We start from the raw sequence: 22,778 nt of genomic DNA, 5'->3' as shown, positions 1-22,778 counted from the left end.
ATGGGTGTGTTCAAATAGGGAACAATAGGGAAGATGAGATAATCAAATTACCTCATCTGGGCTGATTTTATTACAGAGGCATACACTGCAGTTTACTCGGCGTAGTAAACAGAGAAGTAATCATGCGATTCAGACTAATTAACATTTTACCCAAAAGAGCCGTGCGAATGGTTTTTAATGGAAGACTTCAAGAGCGCCACCCAAGATTCCAAGAAGCTTACGCGGCTAATTTTCTGCAGCATAATGAATTCCGGCCAGTTTCAGGCAGAAAATAGAAACTGTCCAGCCGAAGTACGCACCAGCCACGTTCTTAGTAGACGATCATGAGTGACATCACTGCTTGCGGCTCACCGTCGGGCAAGCATGAAGCGAGCGATGATCGTGACTTGATAAGGACGCTCGCTTGATTATCGCCCTCCGTGGAGACGCAAGCGGTGACGTCACCTACGGGCACCTACTAAGAGCGCGACATATGAGTACTTCGGCTGGACAGTTTCGATTTTCTGCGTGAAATTGGCCGTAGCTCAGTACGCTGTAAAAATTAGCGGCGTCAAGAGTTTGCAATTCTCGAAACGGTTATGAGCTCATCGGATGGCACGCTTCAAGTCTTCCATTAATTGGAATCAACCGAGAAAGCTATTTTGGTTGAAAAAGAATTGTTAGTCTAATTTTCATAAATATTTTACTAGTTACTACATCGAGCCATCTCCATGTGTATGCCTCTGTGGTAAAAACAATCAAGAGGGAATTCTTTTCATTATCTCACCGTCCCTATTTGTAAGCAGATTCTAACGCAGCTCGTGAAATATCCAGTAGGTTCAACAATGAAGTCGAAACCGTGTTGTAAGAAATACTCCCATAAGTACAGGCGATTTCGTGCATTAGGCGCGTTGATTCAATGTGAATGCATACGTGCGAAGTGTTGTAGAAAAAAAAAATGGAAGAGGAAATGCATTAATACTTTTACGCCTGATATTTTTTAATGTGTTACATGTACGCGAACTGTCGAGTTGCATATACCTTTAATCGAGCTCTCGTCCTTGAGGCAGATCAGTTGTTGTTGTTGTTTTTTCCTTTCTTTGGTACTTAAGCGGGTTATAGACACAGCACAGCATCGGTCGATTAATGCGAAATCGGCATAGAACGCTGCCAGAAAACTTGCAGACCCACGAAACGCCGCTCGCTTATTTATTATACAGGGTGTTTCACTTAACTTGAGCCAAACATTAAAAATAAGTAAATGCCACGCAGCTGGGCAGAACCAAGGTTATGTTGCTTGACGTCGCTTGGAGATACTCTGATTATTTTTAGCATTCCGCCTAATTAGATAGTTGGTCCTAAATAATTAACCAACTTCTCAAATCATCATCGTCATCATCATCGTCATCATCATCACCATCATCATCATCATCATCATCATCATCATCATCATCATCATCATCATCATCACATTTTATGTCCACTGCAGGAGGAAGGCCTCTCCCCGCGATCTCCAATTACCCCTGTCCTGCGCCAGCCAATGAGAAAATTGTGGAGCGACATAAAAATACTGCCGATACAGCTTTCTGTTGCTCGATACGTGCTACACAAAAGTGTTTTTTTTTTTCGAGCGCGAAAGTAGCCCGCGAATGCACGCACAAATTGCCGCGCGACTGGCCGCTCGTGGCACTTTGCGGGCATCGCGGGCTTCTTTCACGTTCGGAAGAAAACACACTTATGTGTAGCACCTATCGAGCAACAGAAAGCTGCATCGGCAGTATTTTCATGTCGCTCCACAATTTTCTCATCGACACTTTTTATCTAATTAAAATATTTTAGAATGAATTAATTAAGACTAATTATGTAATTCGGCGAAATTAAAAAAAACGAATCTGAGTATCTGCAATGGGGGAGACGGCAAACATCATTACCTCGGTTCTGTCCAGCTGCGTGGCATTTGCGCATTTTTAAAGTTTGGCTCAGGTTAAGTGAAATGGACGGAAACAACTTTATTTTGAATCCGGCAAATTTGACGACCCGGGCCACCTTTTATGTATGAACAGGTGCGGCGAATTCACTCAGCGCCTGCATAAGCTACACGACGTGACACGCACCTGAGACCGCGATCCCCGACGTCGGCCAGAAAGGTGCGCGAGCCACGCAATGCATGCTTCCGCGCGAGCACGAAATGCGCGCGCGTTCGACATGCCTCTTTTTCCCGTCCCGTGCGAACACATTTCGTCGTTCTCGTCGCTTTTAATTAGGCATTCAAGCAGGTCAATATGGCCTACGACGTTTTCCATCCCGCAAGCTTGTTGTCTCGCCACTTTATTAATATGTATATATTTTTTGACGTCTCTTATCTTTACACCCGCTGCTCTCTTTTCTTATTTATCACGGTTTGTTTCACACGCCCGCGGGAGCGTTCGTTCCTCACTGACGGCTAATTTATACACCTTATCGAGCAGCGTGTGCGTCGACATTAATTTCTCCGTAATCGGATCCTATAAACGTCAACGCTTTGCACTTTCTCAACCGAGTCCGGCGGCCTGCCGCCCCTTATACGGGCGGATCTAAGAAAAAGAAGAAAAAAAATTAAAGAAAATAGAAAACGTATAACTGTCAGACGCCCTGCGTCGAAATAAATTACCTTGGCCGCACTTTCTCGATATCTCGCCGACCAATTATAGGTGTACGTATACTAAACGCGCGCGAGGCACCCAAAGGAATCGAATGCCTCTGCGGGGCAATGGTATACAACGCCAACCGTTTAGCGCAATCAGCGACGCTGCGGCGTTTATGAATGCGTATACAGGCTCGCGAATAACTGCGAAATATGTAATTTCTTTCTTTTTTTTCACTCGCACAGTCTCTCGCGTGTGTACAAGCAAGCTCGAGGCTGATGATGCATGGCGTAGCTCTATTAATTGAAGCCCCGATCGAGACTATCTGGTCATTAATCTTACTTTTTTTTTTCTTTTCCTTTCGTGTATAGACCGCGTTTAGCGTTGGGTATACGCGCGGCGCAAATGAGCTCTCGAGCGCGGTCATGTTGTATACGATGAAAAAAATTTGTCGACACTCCGTAATACGCGCGTGTGCACGTCACACCGGAACAGCTGCATGTTTCGCATACCCTGCCTGCTTGATTTCATCTCACTTGGCGCGATTATGTAAGCGAGGAATGCCTCCGTTTCGCTTAAAGCGTTAAGGCTCGCCTTTTTTTTTCTGTTTGTATGTATATGGCACGTGAAGCTGTTCGCGCTAACATAGGTCTGAAAAGGTATTTATTTATTTATTTATTTATTTATTTATTTTTACACTTAGTTTTCACTAAAACTTATCTTTTACGGCCACACAAAGGATTTACGAAACTTTCAGGCCTACGATAAAGTGGTTGGCACTTCATCGTTGGCGCGAGGCTTAATATGCGCTTACTATATAGTATACAGGGTGTTTCAGCGAACACTTTCAAATTTTTTTAAAGGTTGCCTGTGGCAGATAACTCAATTCTAGTTGATGAGCCAGTCTACTCGAAGCGGCGGGCACTACTTGCGCAAAAAATTAAAATGCGAAATCGACTAATGAACAAGAATTCACTAATTAACTTTAAGCTAATTATCTTATGACCCATAGTGCAATTTAAAATCCTAGCAGTGGACTTCGCAAGGCGGATCCGCTTGGAACGAATTCTCCGGATGACCCCAGTTTCGAGATATAAATTCCGGAACTTTGCGGAGAAATGCATTGGCGTTCCAATTGTGTGCTTCAGTGCATGAAACGACGTTTTGTTAACAAATTAACTGGTACGCCGATGCATTTCTCCGCAAAGTTCGGGAATTTATATCTCGAAACTGGAAGTCATCTTGAAAATTCGTTCCAAGTAGATCCGCCTTGCGAACTACACGGCTAGGATTTGTAAATCGCACTATGGGCCATAAACGCAATTAGTTAAAAACTTAATTAGTGGTTTTTTATTAACTAGTCGATTTAGCATCTCAATTTTTTGTGCAAGTATTGTCCGTCGCTTCGAGTAGACCAGCTCATGAAGTAGAATTGTGATATCTGCCACCGGCAACTTTTAGAGATTTTTGAAAGTGTTCGCTGAAACACCCTGTATTTGGCATAGGTAATTCGATCAGTCACCTGCTGACGACTATAATCGGAGAAGTGACGCCTATAGAAAAGCACGTTCTGGGAATACACTGTACTTCGCAATAACTGAGAGATTAAGTATGATTGCCGCGGGCACCCAAGTGAACACATTTACGCTGCCGATATGTAAAATAAATACCAGTGTAGAAGAACAAAACGAGGACAGGCGCTAACGAGGCGACAGAGACGAACACGGGGATTACATACCGTATTCCGGTTTAGTTGAAATAAGCCTGTGATGAAGAATTTTACGTGTGGGCCACACAACTTCGACCATAATTGACTCGATCAAACTTTGTGCGTTGCTATGGATACTTGCATTCCTTGTAGGTGAGTGTATAGAGCAACACGTGAACTTTCTTGCCAGTTTTTTTTTTTCTTTACTAACATGACATACCAACTGGAACAGCAGTACACTCTCTTCGACGGTTATGTTCCTCATTCTAACTCCGTGCTTTTCTCTTTTGTGCACATAGCAGCCACCAGATAGAAAACAAAAAGATACAAACAGTAATGACAAACAAGTGAATGGGATTCATATGTATATGCTCAATTTGAAGGGAGGCCTAGCGAATATAACTCTAACTCTAACTCTATAACGTTTTCTTTTTTTTTTTCCTGTCCTTCGTGGTTCTGTGCCGTTCAGTTTGCTCGAAAACGTATATACGGCGGGTGTGAAAAGCTTACCAAGCGCGGGATCCGAAAGAATGTTGAGTATCCGAGTGGGTTGTCACCGTATAGCCAGCAAAACAGTACAACACTCTGTAGCTCGCGTGTACAACATAGTACGGGCATAAAATCCGTATATGCCAGGCTGCATCCCCAGGCGGTGTAAATATTCAGCTTCTCAAATCCCGATGTCCGCAACTTTTGACGCCTAGTATGAGGCCCGTAAGCGAATCTACACGGCGGCAGATTTTTACGGCCCTTGTGCACCTTAGTTCTCGAGGTCGTCAACACCAGCCGTCTACGAGCAGTGGTTGTGGTGCTACTTATACGCTGGTAAACGTGCAATGCGCTATAGGATTTATGTCTCTCGACCTTACAGAACTCTCGGCGCTGGTCTAACACTTCTGAACACAGTTCTGAAAGCCCTTTACAGGCTTTCTCTTTCTTTCTTTCTTTCTTTCTTTCTTTCTTTCTTTCTTTCTTTCTTTCTTTCTTTCTTTCTTTCTTTCTTTCTTCCGTTCTTTCTTTCTTTCTTTTCTATTGTTCAGAGGAACAGGGCGAAAAACAGCCTCGGGAAAGGTTATCCGTAACGGTTTCCTAAAAATCGCGAAGTCCTGCATATCATACTGACTGGGACTTCAAAGGAAGCAAATAACTCCTTCGTCCGAGGCAGCTATAGATTATCTGCACACGCACGCGTTCAGATAATCTCCGATGCTCAAGGCTATTTGCTTGTCAGTAAATATAGAAACTTCGGGCACCTTACAAAGTTATTTTCTTTGATCTCGGGTGCCCTGAGAGTGACCAAATTCTATATTGGTAAAATATATCGCTAAGCGCCAATATAACATTTGCCTGTTATTGCTGCCTAAAAAACTTGTCGCGCCGCGCAAGGTATAGTGATCCCGCGATCTTTAACGAAGATATACGAACATTTCTCCGCGAGAACAGCTTTAATTAGCAGTCGCGCGTGTCACGCGAACGGCATTCACTTACAGCCAGCTTTGCATCGACCGATCGTCGAGTTCCTTTATTCGTGGATCGTGCGACCAGGCATTCATGAACTGTGCAAGGATTGCTGCTCTCCGCAAGGGCTCGTGCATGTTGCTGTTTTCAGTTTTAACGCGACAGCGTTGAGGAGCCCCGAGTCGCAGAAAATCTGGCGTCGGCGTTGGACGTCGCTTCGGCAAAAAAAATGTCGACCCTAATTCCGAACCATGCATATCCAACCACTTCTCTACCACCAAAGTTGCTCACACCTTGTCTTTCATTCTTTACAAAGTTATCCCTAGGAATATGGAGAACGGCAGCCCACAAACAAATGTAACAGAGAAAAAAAAAAAAGCGCCGTTAGCTCTTAGAGTGAGATATTAAAAGTGCGAAACAATAACAGGAGGTCGACCCGGGCAAGGGGCCGCGTTTCGGCCAGAAAGCTCGCCTTCCTGCATAGCGTTCGCAGCCAGCGTTTCCCGGTAAACGTTACGTTTACATAAGCTGCAGTTTCCAGGAAGCATGAAAAGCTGTCAGGGATGTCGAAGTGGAATAAAAGTGTATAGGTGTGAAGTGTGGGAAGGCGGCCACTTGGTGTATATATATATATATATATATATATATATATATATATATATATATATATATATATATATATAATTATTTTCCTGTGTCGAGGAAGCTCCTGAACAACACTTTGCAATGTGGTGAACGCGGTTTAAAAGCATGGATGCGGGACCTCAAAGTGGAGCGACGTAATGCTAACAACGCACTTCTCTCGCATTTACCGCTGAATTGCCACTGAACTATAATGTTTTTCTGTTCAATTATGCGACGCTGAGGAAAGGAATACTCCAGCCATCCTGATGAGGAGCAAGGGCCGACGTAGCTGTACCGCGATGATGGCGTGCATTAACACTCGCCTAATATTGTGCTGCTGCTAAGAAATAACCCCGCGCTTCTGCATGGGCGCTGCAGCGCGCAGACGTTTCACAGAGTGAGCGTGCACGAACCTGCAGTGTTTGCTTATACAGAATGTTATCACTGAGTACACAGGCTTCTGCTCTGTACAACAGCTTCGAGTCAGTGCCCCCCCCCCCCCCCCCCCCGTCTGCCTCCTTTTTCTTCACGCTTATCGTCTTCTGAGGTGCTGCACCCGTTACGAACACTAAGCGCAACTGCTTCGAAAATATTCAAACCCAGTCGCATAATGCGCTATGTTTATTATGCCCTTCAGTCCCGTATTATGAGCGGCCGTTTGTAAATCTGTTCTCCTGTAAAGCAGTTTGCCGTGCAGAGATTAATCTTACAATGCTGTCTATTTTCAATGAAACATGGAACAGACTGCCCAAGATAGGAGAAAAAGGGGAAAAAGCAATAACAAATTTTAGCAGCTCGTTGCCTAATTTTTAAAGCAATTTCTGGCCCATCTTTATAAGCTTATTTTTTATTGTGCTATCAGAGGTGCTGCTGCAGTGAAAGTACTAAATTGTTTGTTCACAGCACGTGAGCAAGTTATCAATCGGCTTATATATAGGGTCTTCTGTTATTAGATAGAGGAACACATAAGATGCGGCACTTAGTTGAACACACCGTTGAACTTACTGTCAAAGATAGTTGACCTTCTGTGAGAAAGATCGTGTTTCGTATTATTATGATCATGACACTTTTCGTTTTCGGAGTGTATACCACTCGCATTCAGCGTAATTTTCGAGCCATATATATATATATATATATATATATATATATATATATATATATATATATATATATATATATATATATATAAGTTTGCGGTCATCGCTCGGAACATGCGTTGCTTTTACATATCTGGCTGAAGAGCTCATCACGTTCAGAGCAGTTCTGAGGTGTCCCGCGTGTTCTGGTCCCAAATGTAATCGCGCGCGGAATGCTTGAGCCTTTCTTGCCCTTCTTATAGGACTGCATGATGCGATCGCAACATCCGCTGCGTATAAATGCACGCGTTCAAACAAAGGACGACACCAGAAAAGTAAAAAAAAGATAATCAACGGTGGCAACAATGAAACGCAAAATAACGAAAACAGTTTGCTGCATGGCAAGCCGCAGTCGTCTATAGATACGTCTATATATGTACACGATGTAGGTAATAATACGCAGGGGCAGATGTGCGCAGGACAGAGTGCTTATTCGGCTAATGACGAAAGCGAACGTCCAAGCTGGGAAGTCGTCTTCCTCTCTTTTTTTTTTCTTCCCCTTTGTTCGGCGGAGTACGCAATGCAGAGATACGCACGTCTGTATAGCAGAAGCCCTCCAACGCACTGCCGCCACGCCGAACATGTATGAGAGAATTGCGGATCGAAGCGTTGTTGGACGTTGCCGAGCGTGACGTACGCGTAACGTCTCCATAACACGTCGCTCGCAACGTGTCTTTTCGACTACTCTCTCAAGCCGCCCCTCCATCCCCGCCTATATATTTTTTTGTTTCTTCACAAACTAACCTGCCTCTCTATATACTGGGAGTGACTGCTGAAGTTCTGAGGCCGTTACCTTTTTTTTCCTTTCTTTGTTCGTTTGACTTGTGCCTAATCATTTATTCCCTTTTTTTTTCTGTTTACTGTACTTCCGTACTCATCATACAGCTGCCATTGTTTCCTTTCGAATATCTTTGGGTATCTTTCTCACTCTCTCTCTCCCTCCCTCCCCCTGTTCATGCGAGGTTGCGGTGATCCATCACGTAAGCCAGTCCTCTGTGTGCATGCACGCTGCAGCGTCGCACTTTGCTGCGCTGCGCCATCGCCGTGCGAGGGCTTGTGCACCACGTGACCTCTGTGCGCGCATCTAGAGTGCGCCCCTGGCTCGATCTCACTTTTGTGCGTGGTTTCTCGCCGTCGTTTATTTCTATGCTGCGCACTGGTCTGATGAGTCTATAAGCTCTTCGCTTCGCGAGCGGGGCGCTCATGTAATGGTGTAATGGCGGCGCGATACTAAGCGTGATTATTCTACGATTAACTTAAGAAGAAAAAAAAACGAAATGTATCGCTGGTCATCTCCAGGAATCAGGTGTCACTTCCAGGTTATGCTGTCGCTCGAGCATGCTGTGCTTACCTGCATCGGTGGTGCTGTCGACCATCGAAGCTTGAAGTGACGCGCATTCGCGTTGATTTTGCATTGAAGTCGAGTGAGGCCTATTGAACAAAGATAAGATGTGGTAAATTGTGACGACCCGCCGCGGTATTCCAGTGGTTATGGCGTTGCGCTGCTGATTTCGAGGTCGCGGGTTTGAACCCGCTCACGTCGGCCGCGTTTGCAAGGGCCTGAAATTAAAAAAAAAAAAAAAAAAAAACCGCTTGCGTGCAAACCGCTTGCGTGCTTAGATTTAAATGCACCTTAATTAACCCCAGGGAGTCCAAATTAATTCGAAGTCCCACACTACGGAGTGCCTCTCATTATTGATCGTGGTTTTGACACGTTAAAAGGCCAAAATTTAATTAACGTACTTGAATTGCAGCATTTTGGCCTTGTCATGGATGGGGGACCAACGATAGCCGGCACGTCGACTGTTCCACTGTGCAAAAAAAAAAAAAAAAAAAAAAAGATGCCAAGGCCATCCGGTAGAAATTCTGCGTGCATGTCATGACGTTTTTAACGATAACAGCGCTTGTATCAGCGCTTCATTTCGTACAGTGTTTCGCAACATTATCCTGTATACGTAGCCCCTTTTAGTAATACCAATGGACTGGGTATTGAGGCGATATGCTGTCGCGTTGAGTAAAGTTTCATATTCACACTATAGGACTGCTAAAGTGAATTCTAGCACCGCAGTCGCTCAACCATTGTGGGAATTATGGGAAGTTTAGGGATTTTTCAGCGATTTTGGTGAAGTTTCGTGGGCAAAGAAGGCAGTGGCTTCTTTTGTTGTTTCTAGTGGTTCACCATGCGTTGCACGGTGCACAGTGATTACCGAAACCATGCCAATCATTGCCATAAAATTAATTTCCGATGACAGATTATGTTAAAATAAGAATCCAGAAGGTTTTCGAACCCGAAAATGGCGATGTTTAGACCAAAGCGATGTACTCTTCAGGGTGTCCCACATAGCTTGAGCCAATAATTTAAAAATGAAAGGCGCGTCAGAAGCGAATTGAACAGAACGCATACTATTCGCAGTAGCCTATAGTAACTCAGACAATTTTTTGTTTTCCCCATAACTCACTAATTAAGTTCAATTACCCATCTTTTGAATTATTGGCTGGGGACCCCAAGTATGATACGCAGATTTGTAGAGCACCTTCAGAAACCACCGATCGAGTTGTTTCCCTTTATGGTACGTCTAACGTAGTCCTTTTTTCCGGGTTGCAAAGAAATCCCGCGAAATATGAAAAAGGCCACGTGGCGGAGCGCTTGCGCAGTGGCATAGTGCTGCTCTCAAGCGTGCGTTCGGTGAACAAGGTCGGCTCCCGTCGGATGACGGCGAAAATGCACACTGCTGGCCGAGCGCTGCCGATGAGATAAAGAACGCCCTGCCGCTTCCTCGTCGCCAGTCGCCACGATGCAGCCGACCTTGTTCACCGACACAGCTTTGTCGGCACATTCATTGCCACTGATGTTGCAGTGCCCCGGTAGCCACTGAAGTACATTGTCGTAGCCTCTGTCCACCGCTCGATGGCAGGGCAATCGTATCTCTGGTACCATTTGTTCATGTGGGCTGCGGCTTGCCAACTGGCCGACTTGTGCCCTGAATCAAGCCGCTCTACATGTACTGCATGATTACTACTGCGATAGAGTTCGTATCCATGCAGACGACTCTTCGACTCTAACCAGCTCTACTGGCGCAGTAGTCATTCTGTCGATGTCAGTCTGCAAGAAGTTCGAGATCAGCCACGTCACATCGTCGACAGGGTCCCAGCTTGCCGCCCTCCATAGCGCAGTGCTATATGTCCGGCAACAGTATTCTGTATTCTGTCATTCAAAGGCAGCCCTGCGATCGCTATTTCTCTATATTTCTCTATATCTGTATTTGCATTTATCAGTGTCGTTGCCGAGAAATCCGGTATCAGTCTTGATTAGGAGTATTATGAAGTAAAACGCTTCGCATGTAATGAACTGCCAAGTACATTGTTAATTACGAAAATGTGCAGTAATAAAGCGAGATTTGAACGAGAAAAACTAACTAACTAACTAACTAACTAACTAACTAACTAACTAACTAACTAACTAACTAACTAACTAACTAACTAACTAACTAACTAACTAACTAACTAACTAACTAACTAACTAAATAAATAAATAAAACATAATTTCTGTTATACAAGTTTCACGGCGCTGCCGGCACGAAAAACAAGTTTGGAGTTTCAATTTTCCCACAATATTTATCGCAGCAAGTGAAAGAAAAAAAAATATCCTGGATACTGCAGGTGAGATGCGTATGCATTTATAGGATGCATCTCGCCGCGACGTTTATTTTATCTGCGACGCACTTTCCCCACCAATTTCGAACGTGCATGATAAAATAGGCTAGTTAAAAACGTTCACGCATTTCTCAATTCCTTTCGCTTCCTCCTCGTCTCACTGCAGAAGCAGCATTAGTGATAAAGGGTTGTTGTAATTACAAGCTAGTTACAGCACCTCTTCGAAATCGCTGACCAGCGCGCAGCTGTGTGTATACTCCTCGTTAGCTTCACACTAATCGCGGCCTCTCCGTTGATGTTCGCGCGACACGCCTTTCAATGCACGCAGCGTGTGATACGTAACCGCGCGACTTGTCGGCACGGACAGCGCCTTCAGTTTACGAGCTCTCGACCTTCTCGCTGTTTCGCTGATTGGGCTTTCCGATAAAGCCGGTATTAATCACCTTTAAGGGCTCCTGCTGGGTGCGACAATGATGCATCACTGCCCGCGCGCGCGCGCGCGCGCGGTAATTAGCCCCTACAGAGCCTCGCTATCGCGTTGGATGTACTCTCATTTCTCCTTTCTAGCAGATGTGAATAAGTTATCTTAAAGTCTTATCGGGCTGAGCGGGCTCGCAGTGCCAATCATGCCGAATGCGCCGCCCTTTTTCGTCGAAACCAGGGTTCAGCAGCAACCTTTTGCACTCGGTGAACCGCACTATAGAGTTGAACTCTAAACATTTTAAACAGGTTCCAATCTACGCCCTATAAACATTTCAACACTCTGATGGGTGCATAAGGGGTGTTTGGTTTGGCCCACTGCTGGCCCTTTCATCCTTAAAGGGTAAGATCGAATCGTTAGTGGGGACAAATGCAGTTTTCTTTCTTTGGCGATTCCTCGTGGCAAGCAAGCACGACGACAGCTGCGACGGACGACACAAAAACTGCAATAAATAAACTCTGTTAGCTATCGTTGTCAAACTCTCGTGTCAGATATTCAGGCGCGTACCTGGTGGTCGGATTTAACACGCAGTTTTCAACTACGGCTTCATATCGCGGATATGAAAGAAACGTTTGAGAGAAATATGAGAGAAATACCAAGAGAAGGGAAGCGCAGTAGAGGTCGACAGAAGACTAGGTGGTGCGACGAAATCAGGAAATTTGCGGGTGCTAGTTGGAATCGGCTGGCGCAGGATAGGGGTAATTTGAGATCGCGGGGAGAGGCCTTCGTTCTGCAGAGGACATAAAATAGGCTGATGATGATGATGATGATGATGATGATGATGATGATGACTTGTTTTAAAAACCTTAATTGTAAGGGTGTTAGGCATGGGTCAAATCATCATCCTGAGGGTGTAAAAGGAGGACGAGTAGATTTTAATGAAGAGGAAGGAGGAGAGGTCGGCCTGAAGAGCGTGTCTTTAGCCTGCTACACCTCACCGGAGTAAGGGGAAGTGGGAGCTACATGGAAATGAATGTGGCCGGTGATTATGATATCGTACAATGAGCTGATGTTGTACATGTTGTCCAATACACGGATGCGCGCTGTAGACACAATACACGCAGGAGTAATCTTATCTACACAAAACGTTATCGCGCAAACACATTTCGCACTGTTTTCACGTCTCGCAGGTCCTAGAGACGACCGTCTAAACCAGTCTGGCACAGAAATTTCAAGAGTGATCTTATGGTGCGTTGGGCATGGTCAACTCTTCTTCACGCGCCTAATATCTTTTCTTCCGAAAAGTTTCGGAAGTCCAAGCAGTGAACACTAGATTTAAGTCTTCTTCGCTCGGCCGCATATTGAGGGCACACGCAAAGTACGTGAGCTATTGTCTCGGGAGTGTCACAGACGCTACGTCAGGGGTTCCCGTTCTCGTCCAATCTTGTGAAGGTATCGGCCACTGTACGGCCACACCGAGCCGTAATCGATGGATGATTACGCAACCCAAGTGGAAGCCGGATGTGGAGAGCACGTACCCGTAGTGCCGTTATGTACAGTGCCAGACTATCCTGGTTGATGATGATGATGATGATGATGATGATGATGATGATGATGTATAGAGTTATTTTTATGGCGCAAGGGACAGTAATGGCCTAATTAAGAGCGCCATATATTCTCCTTGGATTGTGACGAACCGAATCACATGAGGTTGTCAAAAGATAAGGATAAAAAGAAAGTCCGTATCATTTTGGCTAACCATGGATGTCAATTTGGGCATATTTTGTAGTACGAGTGTCGTTGCAACGTCGCAGGAAACAGCGCGGCTTGACGTCAAGGCTTTCAAACATTAATCAGAAAGCATTTAGTTCGTGGCAATGCGACTTTATGAGAATCGAGTCTCGTCACTGTGCAGACGGCATCTCGAAAACGCGCAGTTGCGCAGTTGCTGAAGACTTCCGGAACGTACCAGCTGAAAGTACACTCTAAAAAAAGCCGCGCTTATCTAAGCGTGCGTTTGTAGTTTATTTACACGCCTAATCTAAGCCTGATATTTCTCCATGCTTACCGATTACGCCTCCTAGGAGTGATCAGCAACGCCTCTTCACGCTTAGCAAACGTTATAAGGACCCCTGTTCCTACGCTTATTATGGCGTGACCAATCTACACGCTTAGAGAAGGTTCCCGAGGGGGCAAGGGGAATGGAATGAGGGGCATGCGGGCATGCCCCATCCCCCCTCGCCCCTCCTCTGAATGCGTTGGAAGCAACGAAGAAGTACCGGCCCTTGTCGGCTTGGGCGCTTGGGTCGCTTCTCTGAAGCGAGCTTTGCTCACCAAGTTCTTCGCAGTCCTCTCCTTTAAGTTCTGCTTCGACAGCTCAGAATGTGACGAACCACGACGCTATGACAGTGGCAGCATGCCGGCGAAGTAGAAGCTGAGTATGCTCCAGAGAGATCGCGCAAGACGCTCTCGCCGGTGACACTGAAACTAATCCACTAAGAAGGGCTTTGCTAAGCCCTGACACATTTCAACGACGCCAAGAAATGTAAAACGTAAGCAAGCCTCTCGGTATCTCCTTGCACAAAAGGACGAATGCCCTCTCAACCGTACTTTGCGGCGCCGCGCTCGACGATAGCAAGCCTTGTGCAGGATAGCGACATCAGGACAGAATTTCCCGCATTAAAATCATCATGGTATTGCACTCTTTCTCCGATTGTTGGCCCAAAATACGTGGTCAAATTCTTTTTCACTGGCCTCTTTCTCTATGAAATACGAATATTCTAGGCAGCGAAAAAAGTATTACACACCTATTTCTTTCTGGGGTAAATCCTTTATTCATGATATTAATTCCTGTAAAATTTGATAGAATGAAACGTTCATGCTAAAAACGAAACTTACAGAGTTAAAGCGTTTTCAGGTCGCTGAGAAAGCCTAAGTCTTTATATGAGCTTGATTTAAATGCGCAACGCAGTGAACAAATCCTTCAATCTTGTGTGCGCCCATGATATTCTTTGCTTGTTCTTGGCTTTAAGTTGGGTGCTCTAAAATTGGCCATATGCCGCCGCATATGTTACATATTGCATACCACAAAGGCATAGGCACATCACTAGTGCCTTCTCTAGGGATGTGTCGTCCCTGATCTCAATGCTTTCCTGCTCACAGCCGCAGATGAGGAGCCTTGTTTCCCCCCAGACAAGGTATGGTCTCATAAAGTCACTTAGGGTGATCTGAAAAAAAGGAAAAGAAAAATGTCTTAGTACCCAAAGTATAATACTTTATAGGTGAACACATGTTCCTTTTAGACTAAATGTGGTAACGAAGACCGCTTGCTTTTTCACTGCTTTAACACTGATTGTACTTCTGACATGTCTCCTACTGAATGCTCATAAAATGTTGTGGTTTGGAAGTTTTTAGAAGTAGGCGATAGGGGAAAGAGGGTCAGATGACGGCAGTAATGAGAGTATGCATTGCAAGCCTGGATCAAAAGCACGCTTCTAAAGTAACGTATGAAGGCTCAGAAAATTTCAGTATTTTTGTTACGATCAGAAGGAACTTTTTCAATATTTATTCATTTTCATCAATCCTACATCCAAACCTTTATTCTCTTTCAAATGTGACCTCAAAAACAAAAGAACAATGTGCAAAACGCATTTAGGTGAGTACATAGCTGTAACTGATTTTATTCCATGATGCTCTTCATAAAAATAAAGTTTAAAAATTCGAACACAACTGGCAATGCTTTAGATAAAACATTTTGATACCTAAGCAAAAATGAGCTAGAAAAACATTGTTACGTTCAATTCCTAACCCAATGGAGATGGACACTTCCTCTCTTTAAAGCCCAAGATGTAAAATATGCGGAGCTACACTAGATATATATCCCAATTCAGTGTGCAATTGAGGTTGCAAATTAAGTAGCACGTGTTGTTAAAGCCTCGCATGTAGCGCTTCGGAGATGCTGGTTACAGTCAGTCGACAAATCGCTCACAAAATAATGAATTTTCGCTTTAAAGGCACCGGTATGCTATGAGCGGCCCACGCGGCAACTACACGGCATACACGGCATACACAGCATACGACACTGACGCGCCACTAACATAATTCTAAATCATGAGAAGAAGCACGGTAAAAAATGCAAAGTGGCAACTTCCAGCTCGCCACCTTTGCCCGATGAGAAATAGCAGCGGGCACAGAGCTGGCAAATGTAAAATAAAAACAACAGAAATCATGGGAATTTGGTAGTTCAGCACAACAAACTGAACAATTCAGAGGTATTCAACAGCCCGGTGTTAAAACTTGTAAAAAAGCACGAGGCTGACTGCTTTTTATTTCAATCAACGCTACTCCTCGCGTAAAAGGTTCTCGCTTTCCAGTAAATGTGCCATTGCGGCAAATTTTGCACCACACATCATACAACCACATACCGGAAATCATGACAAATTGGCAGTTAGCCGCCATTTAATAAAAGGGAACCGTAACTAATGTTCTTACCTGTATACTTCAATCGTCCATGAATAGCCGGTGAGGGACCGCAACATACCCATTATCCATACGGAAATGTTGCTCTGGAGCCGTCAGATCGAGGTGGATTCTTTCTCGTAAACTCTCGTATAAACTCGGCGCAATGCACAATGTATGCATACACCACCCGCGTTGTAGGCCATGAATGCCTGCAGGAGTGAACACGGCGATAGGCACCAACTCTGACAATTAGACCGGAAGCTCTGTGCTGCAACGAACGAGCGTCGATCGCGGCAGTCCGCCGGGAAATCCACACCAAAAATGACCGAGCGCAGCCTTCAAAACAACACGGTCTCCTTCAGCCTCCCCAAGAAAAGTTTCGCATTCCCCGCAGAGCAGTGAGAAGACGCAGAGCATTGTTCTCGCTCGCCCACGCTGATCACGTGATATATCAAGGAACCCCTATTTGGATTTTTTTTAAGTGTGATGGAAAGTTACCGTGCGAGCGCTCCACGGGATGTTAAGCGTGTGATTTGCGTTTCTCAGGCGTACGGCGGCTCGCTCACGCTCGCACAAGACAGAGTCATGGCAGGCAATCTTGGCCTCACGCTTACATGAAGGAACGTCACGCTTATTTTCGGTTACGTGGTGCTCGAGACGTCATCCGTGCCTCATTTACATGCGCGTCACGCTTAAACTTACAGTTTAGCGTGAGATTAAGCGTGAAATTTTTTAGAGTGCACTCATCGATCGTATAGGTCATTTTTGAGTTCAATCAGCGATGTGCACGACCTTATATGCCAGTGTATCGGGAATCCAGTAGCTGGGTAGGAATAGGGGGAAAGGAGGAGAGATGGGGGAAGGACATTTCGCGGGTCGTGCAGATCCCAGCAGGCCACAGCTCGCCTCAAGGAGAGCTTGACTGTCGATTCCTTAACCCACTTGCCTTTTTTTTTTATTGTATATCCGCTTCCTCTTCTTATTCAACAAAATTTACCTGACCGAGACGAGACAAAAAGATCTTTGCAATAGCGCAATAGGCCGTCGCCTCACTTTACTCGGTCAATCTCCTCTGAAACGAGCGCTAGTCCCATGCCTTGGCGCCTACAACGTGGTGTCGTTGCGATGCGCGTTGACCTCTCCGCATCGTTCTTCGAGAATGCTGGGTTGATTTTCATGTCCTCTGTGTCTGTTTCTCATCGTTTCAGTGCCACGGACTTCAAGCACAACGGTGCGGCGCCGGCACCCCGGAACCACCAGTCTCGGTACTCCCGCGCATTCACAGCTTTCTGGTCAAAGAAAGGTGCAGAAGAAGAGGAGGAGAAAGACGAAGAAGCTTTGTTCAGATGTCGAATAAAACCTACTTCTTGGCACCGCGGCGAACACATTAAACTGGCCCGCGTCCAAAATGTGCTTGTTTTGTTTTTCTTTCTCGTAACCCCTCTCGTCCACGGGCGATACTTCCGCGGAAATAAGACGTACGGCGGACGTTCATCTCCCGCTGAGCTGTTTTTCAAAACATAACAGTCTATGTAGTCTGCCGTTACCATTTGCGCGCGGAAAGAGCATGCGCGTGCGTGGGTCGGAGGACACCGTTCTTGTTCTGCGCAGCCTACGCACGACGACTGTTTAAAAATGGTATATAGCTGGTCGAGGTCCTTACCAGCACGCGCATGTCCATAACAACCCTCTCGCAGTCCAAGCTCCCCGTTTCAGTCGCGCTTCATCTGCATGCACTTACTGCTCAAGGCCCGCCGGCGGTGCCGCATTGGGGGCGTCAGTTCTGCACACAGCGCTGAGCTCGTTTCCTTGAAACTCACCAGAGATGGCCGCACATACGCGCAGCGCAGACGTACTGTTATTGAGAGGCAGTGCGCGTGCTGTACAGGAAGGCTCGCTTTTCCCATATTTTCGCGTGGGCTCGACTATACATACCTGAGCAGCGTGTTCGTGCAGGGGTGCCTCATAATGAGGAGCGTATCGCGGGCAACAGAACTATATATATATATATATATATATATATATATATATATTGTCAGGCGCCCTCGGCGAGGCGCCTGACAACCACCACAGTCTGCCGCGCCGTTCCGCCGCTTTCAAAGATCGCGGTAGTGCTTTTAAAACTACTCCGACCGACGTCGATTGGGACGAAGATTCGAGAATTCTGTTGTCTGTGAGAGGAAGGTTGCTGAGTGACGCCTAGTGTATTAAACAAGGTGGAGAGCACTGTTCTTTAAACACTGAAACGCAAGCACTGAGAGCACTCAGAGCACGCGCGCGGTTGTCTCTATCTGTGCACCCAGAAACTTCGCACTCAGTACCATAGATCATTCATACATGTAAAAGGAGTATGTATTCGAGAACGCCACTCCAACCGATAGACCACCTAGAAGGGGGTGACAAAACACACTCTCTCTCCACGCGCATCCAGGCACTCTAATTTATGTCACGCCGTGGTAAACCTAACAAAATGCGGAGCTGTATGTGGGGATCCACAAAGGCGCTGGTTTCTGAATGGTCAGCCGAGTTTCGTTCGGTCAGTCGCAGCTCGCACGCAAGCGCACGGAGCTTGCCTAGTGTGTCCGCTTTAGAAACTGAGATACTGACACAGTTGACACCGTCGTGGAAAGGTCGGACGGCTGTATCTGCTCGGTCATTTTCAACGACACTGCTCGGATTTGACAGCCATTTAAGGAGGACTTGGTGTTGGTGTCCTTTTTTTCAGCTGTCCGATGGTGAATTTCTTAGGTCCGCGACAAGTTCACGGTATTTACGGTATAGTGCAAGGATCTGCTCTGGAAAGCTGCCTATAGGTGTCACCGAAGATGGAGCATTCTTAGGGAGCTTAGTGATTGATGAATTAATGTGCCGTGCGCAGCGCTGCATGCGTCACGTCTGTCGTCAATGTCAAATGCGATTGTTTTGAATCTAATCTGAAAAGGTTTAGCCCGGACACTCAATGCTGCGGCGGCTGAGCTGGAGCAAGAAAGGGAAAATTGTCAACCTCCTGGCCGTATACAGCACGAAGCTCAGCGGAGATCCATATGGATTCCTCAGAAAGAAGGCCTGGCACTTGAGAAATTCGTCCTGGTCCGGATATCGAACCCGGGACCAACGCCTTTTCCGGCGGGGTCGCTCTACCATCTGAGCTAACCGGGATGCTAGCAGACTACGTAGCGAGTCGGAATCAATCGACAACTCGAAGCGCAGGGAAACTGAATATGGGCTGAATATTGGAAATCAGTTCCGCGGAAGCCCGCAAGGTGGAGAAAGGTTGATGGAATGAAACACTGTCATCCACCCGACTGTGGCACTAAGCTACAAAGGAAAGCCATTTCCATTGTAGCTTCGTGCTATACAGTCAGGTGGATGACAATTTTCTCTTTCACGAACCTTCTCCCCTTTTCTGCGTGTTTTCGCGGAACTGATTTGCCGCATGAACTGCAGGAAGCAGCCGATACATCGGTCTAAACATGCAGGCGGCCGCTATAGACTTCGCGTAAAAGCAATAATGTTGCCCATTTTCATGATGCCGACAACGTGCGCGCCTTCATCTCGATGACTGGAATGGCAAGGCTTACTCGAGAGGAATGCAAGTGGCATGTTGGCGGCGACGATCGCACTTGGCGAGCATGTATAGTTCGATGGCATCGGGGCGCGGTGAGCTGCAAGCATAATATTTATTTATTTATTTATTTATGTATTTATTTATTTATTTATTTATTTATTTATTTATTTATTTATTTATTTAAACATACTGCAGCGCAATTTGCGCTATAGCAGGAGTGGGTTAAGAAAAGGTACAGAAAATGCATTGGAGTATACAGCGGTAAACACAAGTGAACACTTTTAAAGAGCACATGATGAAAGGAAAATACACAAATAAACACAAGTGAACACTTTTACAAAAGAGCACTGATGAAAGAAAAATACACAAGAAGTTATACAAATGCTGCCAGGCATGGGTGAGCACGATTATGCATCTGGGATGGCGGTTGCAAAAATTTGGGATGAGCATGAGCGAATGCCAAATTTAGGTGAAAACTCTCGCATTCCCTCGCCACCGGTAAAATAGTCAAAGCGGTGAAAAGGTATCCGGACGACATGTCGCGCATCCAACCTCGGAGCGCTCACCGCAACGTACGTTGCGATCGGATAATCGCGCGCGATTTGATGGCGGTAGCCATTGAGGATGCCGACCTAGAAAAGCCAAGACAAGTCACTAGGCGGCTTGGGCTTGTATATACATCCTGGAGCATACGGACGTTCGCGTGGCCCGTGTTATCCAGCTCCGGCTGCCCGTAATTTGAACAGCCCATGAATTGCGAATTAGGAACCTGAAGCAACAATTGCATCGACGCGCCACTACTTTCCGCCAGAAAATGTGAAAGTGCGTGCGATGGCAGTCAGCCTCTGTTTCATGTATGACAAACGCGGGGTCAACGGTAGACCACGGTCGATGATTACTCCACGAAAACGGCCTGTGTGTGTGTGATTGCTTGCCCATTGACGCCGTTGCATTGCGTGTACAGTAGAACCCCGTTATAGCGAAATCGTTAGAACCGGGGAAAAAAAAAGAAGACTTCACTGTAACCGCACCTCGCGTAGCCGTAGTTCACCATTTTGCCTTTCTGTAACTAGATAAAAGAATTTCGACGCAGTAGGTTTATTCTCGTTCAAAAGAGCGCAAATTTGTTCTCTATTGAAACCCAGATTACACTTCTTTGGCAATGTACTTGCGTTTCATCGTCTGAGCGTCGACTTCTTAAATCAGCTTCCGCTCGCCGAAAAGAGACAGAATCCTTCACTTTGAAATTATGTGCACTTGGGTAGCAGTGTCAATCCAACGTTGACACTTGTACGTAAGCAGTGGACAGCCTCGTAGAGACGCTTCATGAGGCCCAAGGCTGCACGACACTGTTACAGCACAAGAAAGATAGATTGATAAAGAGAGAGAGAGAGAGAGATAAAAGAGATGAGAAAGGCAGGGAGGTGAACCGCAAGATAGATATCCAGTTTGCTACCCTGTCTAGGGTAGCAAATGGTGGTTATTTTTTCCTGGGGAAAGGGTAAGAGGAGACAAATATTTAAAAAAAGGAAAAGAAAGAAAAAAAGAAAAGTTCACGAACATGGAAAGAGTGGGAGAGGGAAAAAAAAGGAAAAACACACAGACAAATAAACGCAGGAGTGTCACAGTTGTCCAAGCAGGTCGCTTGACCGGAGGGACCTCAGTGGCGCCTTCATCGCCTGATGGTATGAAGACTGGATCAGCCGGCAAGATTGTCTGCTCAGAAAGCGGCCGGTCATCGAAGCGTGCCACCGCTGTCAAAAGCGACTGTCTCTGGGAGCTGTAGCGAGGACAATAACAGAGGATATGTTCGATTACAGCACAAGGAAGGGAGGGGCGGCCATAATTACACGTGCGGATGCTCTTACCGTTCGACAAGCGCACCCCGATAAGCAAACACAGTGACCACCCTTAGAAGAATTCAAGGCAGCCAACGGATGCCCGAATTGTTGCAATTACTGAAACTGTGTTTTGAAACATCCGTGAGTGCGATTATTGTTCACTTCGTCACCATCAGGAAGTCACAGATTTTTGTGCCGTCTTTTTTTTTTCTATTTATTATTTTCGTTTTCATCGCTGGCATGACTATTGATGTAGTTTCGGATACAAGAAAGCATTTTTCCTCTCTATATATCCGTTTTTTTTTTTTGCCATACCCCTCTTCGCTATGTCAGTGCAAAAAGTACATGGACGCCTATTGAAGCGTATTCGATTCTGGCGTTCATTCATTCATTTGCTTTTTAAAATATCATGCATGTCGTAGAAACACTTTCGGAACCCGTAGCCAGAGGCTGGTCCTTGGAATCAATCCAGTTCGCAATTATTAGTGAGAAGCAGGTCAACTCATTGGGAATGTAATAGCAACGTAGACATAGACGAGTTTGCTGTTGTTGTTTCACTATAACTTTTAGTTCACTATATGCGGGTTTACAATAGCGAGGTTCTACTGCAAATGCACCGAGGTAGCACTTTTCTGAAGATAACTCTATAAGCCGTGCTTAGTCAGATTGGAAGAACGTTATAGTTTAGCCTCCTTTTACAGCCTCGCTTGTATACCCATGCATAAGGATGCGCGCACCCGCCGCGTTATCCTGGTAGCTAGGACGTCGCGCTACTGAGCTCAAGCTCTAGGGTTCGATCCCGGCCGCGGAGGCCGTATTTCGATGGGGTCGAAATGCAAAAACGCCCATGCTTAGACTTTTATGTGCGCATTAAAGAACCCCAGCTGGTCAAAATTACTCCCGAGTGCTCAACTATACGCGCAACTTGCCTCATAATCAGATCATGGTTCTGGCACATGAAGCCTCCGGAATTTTTTTACGGATTCGCTACTACGGTTACCTAGATGTAGGTATAATCTGTATGGATCGACATCTGCAGGACTGTCCTTGGCGATGACCGAACGAGATGTATACGAGCGCATTATAGGTTCCAAAACGTGGAGCTTAACACTGCGCTATGCACCATTCCTTGAACGGTTGGATCGTAAGAACTCGTTTCATCCGCGATATACACGCGAAAATGGTCCTTCACATAGCTATGTCCCCAACGAAAGGCACGACCCCGCGTGTTTCCACATCAGTCAGCGCATGAAGGGTAACTTCATGCGCTACACGTTGTCGTGCACGCCGCTGGCGTGGAAGAA

General features: G+C 45.8%; 1 long non-coding RNA gene across 1 annotated transcript in view; it reads left to right on the top strand.

Annotated features, from left to right (window-relative positions):
- Positions 1–17,474, top strand: part of LOC129380998 (uncharacterized) — a 161,053-nt gene extending 143,579 nt beyond the window's left edge. Inside the window, exon 3 of the long non-coding RNA XR_011891003.1 lies at positions 17,274–17,474. This is a non-coding gene — a long non-coding RNA (uncharacterized lncRNA). The remainder of the gene's footprint in view (positions 1–17,273) is intronic.
- Positions 17,475–22,778: the final 5,304 nt, after the last annotated feature.

This window comes from Dermacentor andersoni, chromosome 1, assembly GCF_023375885.2.
Source record: "Dermacentor andersoni chromosome 1, qqDerAnde1_hic_scaffold, whole genome shotgun sequence".
Classification (NCBI taxonomy): domain Eukaryota; kingdom Metazoa; phylum Arthropoda; class Arachnida; order Ixodida; family Ixodidae; genus Dermacentor; species Dermacentor andersoni.
This window is presented reverse-complemented; position numbering and strand designations above follow the sequence as displayed.